This window comes from Lathamus discolor, chromosome 1, assembly GCF_037157495.1.
Source record: "Lathamus discolor isolate bLatDis1 chromosome 1, bLatDis1.hap1, whole genome shotgun sequence".
In the NCBI taxonomy this organism is placed as follows: Eukaryota; Metazoa; Chordata; class Aves; order Psittaciformes; family Psittacidae; genus Lathamus; species Lathamus discolor.
In genome coordinates, this window is record NC_088884.1 from 22245751 (window position 1) to 22260173 (window position 14423).

General features: G+C 43.3%; 1 protein-coding gene across 4 annotated transcripts in view; it reads left to right on the top strand.

The window, feature by feature from the left end:
* Window positions 1-14423, top strand: part of PLXNB2 (plexin B2) — a 254236-nt gene that overhangs the window by 44865 nt on the left and 194948 nt on the right. The gene's annotated exons all lie outside the window — the stretch shown is intronic.

Sequence of the window (14423 nt, forward strand, 5' to 3'; positions counted from 1 at the left end):
AGAAAGAACTAGAAATGAAGTCTCTGCAGACATGTTTTCTTTTTCTAAATGCTGACAAATAACTCCTGCCAAATACTAAGTAAAGAAGAAAAAGAAGCATATGGCAGTTCAACAGGAGTGAAAAGATGAGCTAATCCAGCATCCAACAAGTCTTTGGATGAGACTATAATAAAACCAACCAGCCTTTATCATGCTTGATAGCACCACTATAATTAGGAGTCTGTCACCAGGTTCATTAAGAACCCTTAGCCCTATTTTCTGGGGTTTATAGCCTGATAGCAAGAGTCACTTTGGGTTGCAACTTGGTAAACTAGAGCTTGCTGTGCAGAAAGCTCAAATCTAACATGCAGGTTTTAAATAAACATTGTTAAAAGCTGGGGGGATTGTGCCAGCGAAGAGCTAGTTGTGCTTATAATCTGTTCTAAGTGTTTAAGGAGTCAGTGTCTAATGTGATTTATTTGCCTTTAACGTGAAAAATGTAAGTGTGTGGTTTAGTATCCTGATGCGCTCTCTTAAACTGCCATGTAAGGGATTAAGAATGTAAGGAATCAAGATTTGTATCTATTTTTTTCCCCTCCCTTGGTTTTATGACCCCTACATCGGCCCTAGCAGGTGCTGCTGCTGCAGAGCTGGGGTCTAGCATTTGCTGTACTTTGCCTTGAAAATGTGCTTGTGACAAAACTCATTCCTTACAAGTCAAGTTTCCACTATTAGGGAGAAGTGTGGCAGACAAGGTCAAAATCTGAACTACTTTCTCCCTTCTTTCCCTCCATCCTCAAGGCTCAGGCAGCTGCTGGCAGACAGACTGGCTGTGTAGAAGGTGTCTTGGTGCCTTGGTTGTGTACACAGGCATGCAGTTAATACTGAACAAAGGGGTTTAGGCTTTGGGAAGTGTCCATTTTCTTCTGAACCCAGAATTACTGCGTATGTAATCTGAGGTACTAGAAGCTGAAAGAAGCCATCTCTAACATATCTTTATTGTGTGTTGTCCTCTCTCCCTTGCTGTGCTGGATTTTTTCAGCACTTCTAGTGTAGCTATTTGTGTATGTCCACAGGAGACAAGGCAGAGCTCTCACAACAGCATCTCCTCTGCAGAACATGCATCTAGTAATGAAAGGTCAAATATTTGTATGTTAAGGCTGCGGGTTTGGATTACAGCTAGATGCCTAATGAGATTTTCGGAAACATTGAGGCTCCCCTGCAGCCCTGTGTGCTAGACTCTTAAGAGTCTGGCTTAAAAGGGATAACTAAGCAACCTCAATAACTTGAGAAAAACCTGAGTAGGTCAGTCCTGTCCCAGTATGATTCAACCTTCTGACTTGTATGTGAAAGCAAAGGTGAACTGAGGTGTATCCAGTTCACATTTAATATACAGTAAATGTTAACTTTCCCTCCCCAGCACTTCAGGGGAGGCTTTGATGTTCGTTTGATGAAGGCGAATAGGTTGGGGGAGGATTTAAGTTCATGAAGTGCTGCAGTAGTCCTAAGGCGAACAGAGCGGGCATAGGACTGGTGCTTCTGAATGGTCATTGTAGAGAAGAGATTTAAAAACCACACGCAAGTGCTGGAGACGAGGCAGGGGGTGAATCTCACAACCCCGCCACCCCCTGCTGTGCTGCTTCTGCTTGCCAGAAAGAAAGTCTGTGCCGCTTTTCTGACAGAGACCTCCCCAAAGCTCTACATCTATGAATCAGTAATTCATAAATTAGCAGTGTAGAGTGGCAGTCTTCAGAGGGCTATGCCGCGTTTCGCTTTCTCAAATGAGAGGTTATGTCCATAAACTCAAGAGGTGAGAAATCCTGTCCCTTGAAGAGGCAACATGCTGTTGGAAGCATCGAGCCTTGTCTCTATACAGGATACTCCAAAACCCCATGGGAGCCAGGAACTGCTGCCTGTTGCAGATCCCTTGGCCCCAAGCCCCTGATCCTGCTGTACGCCATTCAAGCCCTGCTGGCACCCCTCTCATCGACTTCTGACCTTGCTGGCCAGGGAGGACAATACAAAGGAGAGAGTGGTGACATATGTGCCTCTATAGACACACATTCTTGGCTTCCTCACCTATATCTGCTGGCAAGCACGTGGTAGGAAGCAGCTGCTGATACTACTAGTTGCATTACACTCTTCGTTTGGACCCTATGCTTTCCAGCAGGAGCCATGAAGCATGGATTTGAACTAAACTGTGACAATCTTCTGCAGAAAGAAGGAGAGACCATGTAAAGAACAAGGGACACAGGCAGGTGGGGACCACTGCTTGGCTCTTGGTGCAGAGGTGCAAGACTGGGGCTTCTTGCATGAGTGAGGGGGTGAGGGAGGGCCTGGGCAGACACTGCAATTCAAGGTGGTCTCTCTGTATGAATAGCTACTTGGAGCAGACATTACAAGAAAACACATAGCAAATTGTAGCATGCCTCTAAACAGAGGCATGTATAACCTCCAAGGGGAATGTGGTGAATGAATAAGATTCATTCAGCCATCTTCAAAAAGCCACTAGTGGTGTGATGCATAGAAACCGCTCATGCTAACAACTTTGATATTGCCACTAAAGACTGGCATCTTGAAGATTAGTGTGTGAAGATGTGGGACCTTTGTGAGTATGGTTTTGATCATTAGAAAAAAAAATAAGCTGAGATATTCAATCAAGAATATAAAGCTGATCACAGAAGGAAGCCAGTGTACCACAATCTCATTGAAAAGAAGGCTTTTTAAATTTTCCATTAATTAGAATATATTTGATCTCTTGGCTTCATCTTAATTTAGAGAGAAATGCAGAAGCACCTTCCAATTTGTGTTTCACAGCAGAAGCTTGTGTAACCCTTCCACTGCTGGCATTTTCAAACTACAATATACATTACAAAAGGAAAAGTTGCAGTTGATGTGGAGAACACAATCTGTGTCTACAAAGTGTTTTGGTTTAAAATGCCCATTTGATGCTCCCCCTGAAGGTGTGACAGCTCAGCTTATTAGCAGGGCTTTTTGTTTTAGCTGCATTGTTAAACATTTTTCTGAAAAAAAAAAACCAGTCTTAAAATGAAGAGGAAATGTTGCCATGGTTTTCTTTTTTCATTCTTCCTTTTTATTTCCAACAGCTGTATCGCAGTTCTTATCCTTTTTGTGCATATCTAATCCACAAGAATATATAGATACATGTATATGATGTTACCACTTCTAGGAACTTCAGAATTCATTAGCTGATGCTTAGCAGCATCTTCCTCTTCTGCTGCCCAGTGTGGCACCAGCCAATCTCAGAAAAGCCTATTAAAAAAAGATCAAGTCTCAAACAGCAAGGACAGAGTCCGGATGTTTATCTTCACTAAAACATACCAGCTCTTCCCCTCTTCTCAAAGGAAAATTGGGTGTTTGTCTTTTTTTTCTTAATACTTTGTTACCAAATTTTACTTACAAAAAAAGAATCACTTTCTCTTGGAGTGTCCCGCAGAACAAATACTCTCAGAAAGCTGGGTTATTTTCCTATGGCATTAGCAGTCAAACCATTGTGCTGCAACTGTCAAGCTATGAAGTTTCATTCTTTTCTTAACTATTCTGGTGCTAATAATTTTATTTTAGAATTGCCCAAAATATAATTTTGCCTAATGGTTGTGCTGCAGGGACCGAGCCTTTCCCCTCCGTGTTCTCAAGCTTCTGAGTTCCATTTTGAAAGTTTCCGGTGTCTGGTACCTTCTGAGTTTGACAGAACTACAGAGTGAAGGAAAAAAACCAAACAACAAGGAGCAAAGCCAGCGATTTTCACCCTGATGGAGAACCTGGGAGGCACACCATCAGCTCCCCTGGGAAGCATACGTCCTGAGGGAGCACTGCTGTGCCCGTGTTTGAGGACTAAATGCTGTCCATCCATTGTGCATTTTGTCTTGCTAGTAGATGCCTAGTTTTGCTGCTCACTCCTCTTCCAAGTGCTCTGAGGGGAAGTTATTATTTCTTCTGTTGCTATACTCTCGTAAGAGTTCCCCATCTGTCTAGTACTTCCCCTGAGTCTTCAGAAGGGGAAGTCTGCTACTCTGGTACCCTCCTCAGCCTTTTCCTCCTGCCTTGCCAGCCACCTCATCTTCCATTTCTCAGCAGTTCCTTATGGCTCTTTTGAAGAGCAGCAGTCTATACTTGGCATGATTCTTGCCTTTTTCATTAGTGTCATTGGTAAACTCATCATGGAGAGGTTAAATTGCCTGTGCTTATTAATTTCATTCTGTTGTTCTTCACTGTGAGGAGCTGAACTAGTGCTGTCTGTCTTCAGATTCAGGAAGAGGCTACCAAGATTCGTTAGTATCCAACTTATCTGAAAATACTGTTTTCCACAAAACCAGAAATATGACAATTATTTTTAGCAGAACCCCTCATTTGCCAAAGTTGATGATTTAGGTTTTCCATTTGCCCAGTGTAAGATTGTTTTTCAAACCCAATATACATTTATAGTTACAGACACCCATTTAAAATTGGAATCCCTGAGTAGGGAAGTGGAAGAGCCCTGCACTTACTCAGTATGCTGTGCAGACTGACTGTCGTAACATGATGCGAGAAGCCAGCCTAAGCATTCACAGTGCTCTCTTCCCAGAACCTTCTCACAACACCTACTGCTTTCTGCTCACAAAGAGGAAGGGCTGGGAAGCATTTCTAGGTAAACAGAATTATTTTTCAGAAGAGTTTTGCTTGGGAGAAAGGGAGAAGTTTTTACCTTTGCAGGCAAAGAAAAAAAAAAAAACAACAAAAGAGGAAGCAATGAGGCCTCAGGCCTGAGCAAAAGCAGACACTTAAAAGCGCTGTGGTGGATTGAATCAACGCAGTGTGTGTGTTTTGGATTTGTGCACACATGGTAAGAAAAGCCAGTAAAAGTCTTCGTGGGATTTTACAGAGAAGAAGTTAACGCAGATGCCAAATCCATTTATCATTTCTTTGGTTACGTGCCACTGTCCCTTATGACCTTCTCCAGTCTTGGAGCAGTGAATACTTTCTCTCCCAGTGCATATGCTTGTTTTGTTTTTAACCACTTCCTCACCACTCCACTACTCTCATGTTTAGTGGCACCAGGAGTTTTCCCCTTTATAGGGGGCTAGGTGCATTGCTTTAAAAAACACAAGTATTTGAAGAGAGACGGAACTGACCCAGAAGCAGCTTTGGTGGATTTGTGGGATTTTGTGGGAGAGGGTGTTTACGACAGGACTACTAGTATTCAGGACTACTCAGGATGTACTCTTTTTTCTAATTAATAACTTGTAATTTCTCTCCACCCTGTTTTTCCCCCACCAACCCACCATTAGAAAGAGTAGGTTCCACAACCACCCATCTGTTTGTGGTCTACCTGAGGAAGCTGGTATAAGGTTAAGTTCTTCCACAGCCTCCTCATGCAGCCCTAGGGAAAGCGTTGTGCCTCAGTCGCTCCGTCTGAAAGCCCAGGCAATTCAGAGCTTTCCTGCGCTTCAGTTCATTGCTTTTGCAGTCATTCTCTTCTATTATGGCTTAAAGATAGACTACAACATGCGCTACCAGCACTCCTTGCCTGGTCGTCCAAGCGGCTTCCCTTTGGCCATGCTTTTGTTTTGACTCTTCTCTCATCCTCTGAGCTGCAGATGTTGACATCAGGAGCTGTTGGGCAGATCACAGCTCTTCCTCCAACCACAATTCTATCAGCTGTTCCCAAGGTCAGAATTAGCAGGGATAAACAATTTAAATAGTAGGTCTTCACACACCTGGCTGGTTTTGATAGAAATGGGCAAGGGAGAATCATCCAAACGGCTCTGCTGGCAGCTTTGAAGGTTGGTAACCCACCCAGGAATCTGGACAAACACTGGGCTGGGAGATGGTGTCTGTTCACAAGCTGTGACTAGTGCCTGTGACTTGCCTTGTGGTAAGTCATTTCTCTTGGGCTGTGCTTGAAGAAGTTGGGTAATGACATAGTTAAGGAAGCGTGTGCTTCAAACCTAAAGTTGTGTTGCTCTGTGCATGCTTAGCTCTGTTGTGTGGTTATGGGATCCAAGAGGATTTGTCATGGCTGGGTGCCACAGTTTGCTCTCTGAGTGTTAACAGAACAGAATATTTTACAGAAGATGATCGCTGAGCTCACCTCACTCTAAACCTTGGTGGGTGGAGCACAGCAAGCCTGTCTTTGAGCCTGACAGCAAAACTCGGTGTTGTGGGAAGTTAGTCTATGTAATGCCCAGATAGTGCTTCCTTGAGAACCCTAAGGTTCAACAAGTGTAGTTATATACAGAGAGTCTGGTCAGGGTAATAGAGGAAAAGGATCTGTTGATCTTCTCATAGCCTAGTTAGACTAGGGTGCTTTATCCGTCTGGTACAGGAACGTATGAATATGGATTTAGAGGAGAGATGCTTCGTGAAGCTGTGTGAGCAGAAGGCCACTTAAACAGTGATACTGCAGAAGGAATTAGACTTTCTTCTGTACCCTTCATCAGCAAAACCAGAGGGAGAACTTCCAGTTTCTGTGGCTTCTCCTCTGTCCCCACTAAAGTTCACCACCACCACAAACTGTGCTTTTGTGGCACAAAATGTTTGGCCTGCGTCTGTATGTATATGTGTGTGAGACAAAACCATACAGATACACACCCTTCCTTTGTACTCTTTTAATAGCTGTCCACAGAATTGATCCTGCCTATTTTTTCCCCTATTGTTTTTGGCAGCCTTTTCCTGAGTTGGGTTGTTCCCATGCAGAACAGCATGGCAGCATTGCTGATGGTAGGCCACGAGGCCAGACTTCGTGCTGTCAGGACTTTGTTGTGAATCTTCAGCCTTATCCATGTCTGTTGTGCTGTCTGTATGCCTGTGCTCTAAACTGGCTTAGTGATGTGCTGCAAAAAAGCACTTCTGTGAGGGAGTTGTCACCTTTAGGAGAGGGTGTGGAGGGTGTAGGAACTGATCGCTGTAGGAGAAGGGGAGGGACTAGAAATGCCTCTAGTCAGTGCTGTCTTCAGAGGATGTCTTCCATGAAGTAATAATGCCCTGAAGCTCTGCTGCTGGTCCTTTCAGCACAGTAGTATCAGAGATGACTGTGCTCTCCTCCAAAGAGGACGGATAAATGTGCTTCCATTGCACAAGGCTGCATTGCTCTGTTTTGCGGAGAAGGAGCTGAGTTTCCCTGTGGTCCTTGGCAGAAATTTGCCTCTCTTGTTCTCAAAGGTGTCTGTCTGTTTTGGAAAATCTTCATGTAAGTCTTCACTTTCCTTGGAGCCTGCCTTCAAACTCAACAACAAAAACTCATTGGGCAAGTGAAACTACAGGCTTGGCTTTTCCTTGATTTGTGGTGATGTTTACTGAGGACTGACTTTGACTGACAGTGTCTCAACAGGAGAGAAAAGGATCAACACTGAAATATGCTCTTCTCCTAATTAAGTTAATGGGAAAATGAGCTGCTCATGCCTTTTCTTTCTCTCCCAGGTAAATCCATAATTAACTCGGTTTTGATACATTCCTCTGACCAAATGCTTGCGTTCCTGAATCTGCTTCATCTTCTTCATTATGGTCAGGTGAATAAATCCCTTCATTTTGGAGAAATAATTCAGAAGGCTTAATTTTGGTATTTTCTCTGCACATTCATTTTCTGCCAAAGTCGTGCATAGTCTTTGAAGCTGCCGTCACCACAGGTTTGGCCTCTACAAAAAAAACTGTTGAAATGAGAACTACCGTTACCCAGGGGCATGCATTTGGATGGAGTTTTAGGTAATGGCAGCAATATAGTTCAGTCTGATGTATATTTAATAATCTCCATGGAATTCCAATATTTGAAATTTGCATTGAGAAAACAGGCTTGTCTGTCCCAGCATTGTCTGTCTGACTGTGCAATCTCCTATTTCTTGTGGCACCATCAAAGTTTCTCATTCAAACTAAACACCACTCTAGTGAAGTTAAATCTTTTGGCAACATACTGGCTTTTCTTAGGAACTGGTTAAAAGCAGGCAGTAACAGAGCCTGAGTGTAGTGGATGGTTTCTAGCAGTATGACACAGCTGCTCGGGGTGCATTGCCCAACCAGCTGTTTTACAAGGCTCCCATTGCGGGGTCTGCACTCCTTAGCACCAGGTAACTGCTGAGGCAGCACATGCTTGAGTATTTTGGATCTGTTTCTTGCCTTTTTCTCCAGAGGCAAGCCACTCTGGTTTGTGAAGATACCTCAAAATAGAGGCAGTTGCTGTCCAATGAACATGTGTTATTTGGCTGAACATACGAAAACCTGAGCTAGGGTTTTCTTATGCCTGTTGGCAAAAAGGCGTTCTTTTAAAGAAATGCCAATAATAATAAGAGCTGCTTCAAATAAGGTCTGAGTTTCTTGACTACGAGTGGGAAATTATGTAGATTACCAACCCTGAGAACCTTCTGATATTCAGTGTCATTATTAGAGGGTGTGAAAGTCTTTTTGAGGACTTGGCTAATTTAAACTACTTGAGCTCCACAGCAAAATTACTTCAGGTAATGCTTGACAGATGTGATTTCTAGCAATAAGTGCTCGATATGGTACAGAAGACATAGTTTGCTGTTTGTGGCTTTCTCTCCTTTTGGAGCAAGTCTTGAACTAATGACTTTTTGAGGGCTTGAGGGGGGGATAGTTTTGCTCATTGTGTTCCAAGCTGAAGTTAGTTACATGGTTGAAGACTAGATGTGTTGGGTTTTTTGCAGTGTGACATGGTCTGATTTGTTGGCCTTGGAAGATATAACTGAAAGATAAGATGGCAGCTTTTTTTAAAAGAAAAGTGTTTGGATTTTACACTTGATTTAAGAATCTTTTGCTCTTATGTGTGCTTGTACCCATCATTTAAACCACATTTTTGACCACATATAGAACATTTGAAAGCAAGAAGCATATGATGTGTATGTGAACTGTAGTGTTATGGTTTTAATTGCATGCGTATATTTTTTATATTTTTACATATATATTACTGGATGCTAATTCATATCACTAAGACTTCCCACAACATACTTGAGAACCATTGCTACTAAGAAAGTGTTATCCCTCGTGGCCCATCTAGCATTTATGTCAACAGGTTGTCCTTGTCACCCTCCAGAAATCTGCTTTCTGCTGCCTTGCCCTTGAGCTCCAGAGAGGTTCAAGCTTCCCATGAGAGCTAGGGTCTGTGGTTTGGAGACTTCCTTGGGCTGTTTATAGAAGACCTCATCTACTTCTTCAGTGTGCGGTCTACAATAACCTACCATCACAATGCCACTCTTATTGGTCTCTTTTCTAATGCCAACCCACAAGCATTCACCCAGCCTATCATTCAACCCATAAACAAGCTCCACACATTTGAACAGTTCTTTTGTCTAAAGGGCAATGGTTCTTTATTGCTCCATTTTGTTAAGTAAATCTTTCTTGTAGCCTTCATTGCTCAAAAGAGTCGCATGGTCATAAAAGTCAAGGTGCTGCCAGAGTCATGCAGGCAGACATTATTTGCAGGAATTGTCCACTCCTGCCTAGGCTTTTCCTTTAGGATCAAGGAGAACATCACCTGGTCTCCCACCTTCGCCTATAGAGCTCTGTAGTGATTCTTCATGTATTCCATGTCTCCTGTGACAATATCATTGGTGCCTACATGGATGAACAACAGAAGTGGTAGTTGGAGAGACAGCCGAGCTACAGTTGTCTTTCTACATCATCCCAAATCTGGCACCCCACAAGTAAACAAGTAAAAATGAAGTAGATGTCATTTATTTTTTGGTCAGTAGATGGGTGCAGAGGGGAATCTCCAGACACTGTCACGCAGCCCTTCCACATGGTGCTCATGCTCAATTCAGGCCTTGTGGACCTTGAAACCACGCTTCATGGAGTTTATTCTCCATCCTGGGCTATTATGGCACAGAATCAGACCTGTCCATTCAGATCTGAGGGTAGAGAAGGAGTCTCTGGCCTGATGCAGAAGTCCCAAGCTGCCAGCTGCCCGTGAGTCTCCATCTATCACAAGCTTATGTATTGCCTCTTGATGCCTCTCATTCCTCTTATTGTGTGACTGGGGCTCTTGCTTTTGCAAGATCATGAAGACCCTGTTTGTCTCCTCATTTCCTCCCACAGCCCCCTTATTGGGGTGCTCAGTGCCCCATAATATTGCACTTTCTGGGGGAGGCTGTGAAGGAGTCTAGGGTCATCTCCTCCCTCTGGGCTGTGGCTGCTTGATTTGCTAGGATGCTATCTACAGCCACTGCTTCTGATCCAGGACCTGCTAATTCAGCTGGGAAGGGTGAAGTGCTTAATGGCCCTGGGCTTCTTGTAGAGGAAGAAAAGGAAATGAATTGCCGCATAATCCCTGTGGCACAATGTTTTATGGGAATCTCACTAGGACAGGAGGATGCAGTGTAGGTCTCTGGCAAAGGGGCTGTGCTGGGCTGGAGGGATCCTGAGAGGAGAAACCCCACTGGTGTTTCTGGGTAGCCAAGCTTGACTTCTCATAATTAGTGTCTATAAAGGCTAGTCCTGACAACAGTGAGAAAATACTTCTTGCCGCCTTGTCTCCAGGCAGCCTATTAACAGGTTTGCTGCAGTCAAGGTTTCAATTTCAAGAGTACAAAAAATCTGTAGGGTTGCTTCTTTCTTCTGTGTGTTTTTCCCTACAGGGTGTGGTGATACTTTTTCTTCTGGACTCTTCTCCCCACCATTGCCAAAAAACCCCAGGTTCTCTATTTTGATGTGTCACCTTTGCCGTAAATAACCACCTTTGAGATAACTTTGAGCCACTTGAGAGTTCTCCCATGAAAGTCAATGGTTCTTTTTGTTGTGTTGTTGGTTGGTTTTGGTATCTTTAAATTGTGAAGTGCCTTTTCTTCATTCAGATTCATACCTCAGCCTCATCAAAATATTAATAAGTAGGTTTTTATGCATAAGTATTTATTTCCAGACCCAATTTGTGGCTGTTATGGTTTGTTGGATCAGCGATTTCATTTTTTTTAATGAAAATTCTAAGGAGGTTTGATTATGAAATGCAATGTCTTGCAAAGGGCTATTAAGTTTTAATGTGTCAATACCTGCTTTTCTTTTAAATTACTTTCAAAACTTTTACCTGTTTAATTTATCTGCAGTTCTGCTAATTTTAAGAGTCTGGGTGACAGGAGGCTTCTATCCCTGTAACAATTTGGGAAAAATAATTAAAGAAGTTATTTTTGAGTCAAATTCAGACTTGCAGAAGGAAGCGATGCTCTAGAGTAAAATGCAGAATCATTCTTTAGGCCTATTTTGATTTAAAAAAGCTTTTTGAGAAGGTGGTGGAGGGGGGCCATTTTAAAAGCCAATGGCCAAGCTTAGTCTCATGGTCCCTCAAGTGAGGTGAGTTGGTGTGATCCTTCTAGCACGGAAACCAGAACACAACGGGAGAGCGATTTTGACAGAAGGATGGCATTACCCAAAATCACACACTGTGACTGCCCACTGGAAGTGAAGCTACAGCCCTTTCCCCATGGTTTCACATTTGAGTCAGTGCTCCCTCACTAGCTCCTGTGAAGCCGAAGGAGAGAAAGAAAGAGGGGGAAAATCTATTGCTTCTTTGGCCCTGCATAAGTTACAATCCCTGTGCGACATCATGTAGGAGAACACAGGAACAGCGTGGCTGTTGGTGAAAACGCATGACCACAAAGGTGGTTTACAGTTTGCTGACAAATTGCTTGATTTTGTTCCAGCTTAAGCTGGAAACAAAACCATAAGCTGTAAGTGAACTGGATCCTACAGCTGTTCACCACATCTGGGCTGTTGTAGAGCCAGCCCTGTTAGCCACTCCCAGAGCAAGGCTCTTGCAGTGTGGTGTTGTCCCTAGACAGATTATTCAGCAGAATCCATTAGAAAACTGGCTTTACATTTGCCAGGGGTTTACTGGCCTCTAATGCAGGCCTGTCTGGAAGGAAAACATTGCTGGAAGATGTCTGGAGAGCCCCTGTCCGTGGGGTTGCCTGTTTGCCAGTGCTGTGAGAGGGAGGGAGAGCTGGAGAGGCCATTTTGTGTTGCTTGAAGCACTCTGTCCTTCAGCCCCTGTTTGGCCACACCAGGAAGACAAAGATGGGAGAGAAAAGAAAGGAGAATGGCCAGCCTCAGCTGAGCCACTGAGGTTTTCCTGATTCAGGGTTTTGGATTAAAAATAGCATTATAGCTTTGCCTTTGGTACTCATATACATGTTTTATTAGACCTTTTGCTTTCTCAGTCAGGAAAGCTGGGTGATCTCCATGTTAGTTTTGGCATCATCTCAGCCACCTTCTTCTGCCCAAAGAGGTGGTCCTGCCCTGGTTCTTCCCTATATCACCTCTGGAACTCACCCAATCTGCACAGTGAGCCAGCTCAGCTGTCTCACATGGCCACAGACTTGCCAAAACAAAGAGAATGGGTTTTTTGCTAGCTCAGTGAGCCGAGTAAGTTTATTCCTGAGGGCCAGCTGCAGGGAAGAGCTGGGACCGCACAGTGCAGGTTAAGGAAAGGAGAGGGCTGTATGTGGGCAGAAAGTCGCTCTGCCTGGTGGTGTGGAGCCTGTGGGTTGTCTGTCTCAGAGCCATGCCCTAATTGTCCCTTCTTGGGTCTCCACCAAGATGCGTGCTCAGTGAAGCTTATCCTGTAGAAAGACTATGCTAATCTCTTTCTGCCTCTCATCTGGTTTTCATTGTGCGTTCTCTGATATTTCTTTGGGGGATATTCTTTACTTTAATGCAGTTCTATTAAAAGAGCCAGTCAAGCACAAGAGGACAAATTGGTTTAGAAAACAAATTTCATTCATGCTGGTGCTCATAAAGCCATTTGTGTTGTAGCCTGTAAAAATGAACCGATGTTGGAGAAGCTATTCCTATTTCCTAGTCACGTGAAGTGTAGCCACTGTCAGCACAGGTGATCCCTCACTTCCAATATGAAAGCCAGGACTATGGCAAATATTATTCTTCATCTTGTAATTCTGTATCTCACAGCAACAGCTTCCCCAGGTCAGTGACTATTGTAAATGGCCACGTCTCTCAGTAAAATGGGTATTTGTTTAAAATGGCTATTTTAAACAAAACATTTTACCTCATTTGGTCTGTTTAATGAAAGTCAACAAACTTGGAGAAATTATTTCAGGGAAAATACGCTGCAGTATCTGCGGGAGAACTAAAAGTGAAAGTGTATCACTTGGGGAATGTGACACTTTGTTTCTTGGGAAGACCCTCCTGTGCTGAAAAGTATTTCACAGAGACTGCACTGCAGACTCCAGTAAGGTTCCATGCAATTGGATCAGGTCTGAATGCCTGAAACCTTTCCAGGTATTCCATGGGAAAGACTCAGAACTCTGTGGCAGTGTTAGCCTTGTGCTGCTCAACAGACTTGGACTTCTAGTCTGCCTGGCGATGACAAACAGGCTTGAACTCTGCATGTTTACAGGGTGTTTTGTTAATCATCTTTCTTCTCCAGCAAAGATAAAAGAGCTAGCCAGGCCCTTGCAAGCAGCAGGAAGCATTTGTTGACTAACTGTGGCAGGAGCTAATGAATACTTTGTCTCCTGCAGACACTGCTGTATAAAGAGATAACAAGGGGGAGCACCGAGCACACCACCTTGCCCACCTACTTACAGTAACTCAGCCAAATGGTGATTAAAGCCATCTAGTTTCAGAGGGCACCAGCAGAAATGCGCTGGAATTTCACGCTGAATTGATTTAAGAAGTTACTGCTCCAAATGTCAGCTATGTTTTTTTAGCAGGGATAGTTGAAGGAAATGAAAGTTGACTTCCTCCTCATTGCTGTTCGTAGTCTGGTATGCTAATTTAGGCTGAAATATGCTTGCCATCCTTTTCCAGAGATGGCAGTCTCCAGGAGAAGGGTATTATTGAAGGTATTTTTCTGCTTATTCACAGAAGTGGAGGGGAAGGGAGGACTTTTCTGTCGGGTCCGTAAAATAAATTCAAGTCTGACAGGTTTTGAACCTTCAAGAAAACTAGATGAATGTGTTGCTGTTAAAGGAATAGTTTCACTGGAGCTCTGCATGCACTGCTGTCAGTCATGAGGGTTTTGCCTTCTTCAGGATCTGGTCCATGGTAATAAACCACAATCATTTTGCAGGCTAGATACTATTTGGTTTTTTGAAGAAGTGTAAGCATATAGATTGAACAGCACTTTGTTTCATGACACCTTAACAGAAATTGTGCTACATGTAAAAGAAGAATTTAAAAATAAAATTCAGATGAATATTTTTTCAAGACTTGCCATTTCTTGTGAAGCATGAGATGGATTCAAGTCATTCCTATGAGCTCGGCCAGAGGCATGCCCTCTTCTCCTGCAAATTACTCTAACACATTTTAGGTATCTTTGGTTCATGCCATGACGGCTGGCTATGGAAATGACAGTTGCCTACCGAAACCACTTTATAGGTGTATGGTTTGTCAGTTTACTGTGAGGTTACTTACCATTGTATTGCTTTGGTTTTCTGGTAGCTTCTTAGTGTTTTCTGTTAGTATGGAAAATCTAGGTTATTCGTTCATTG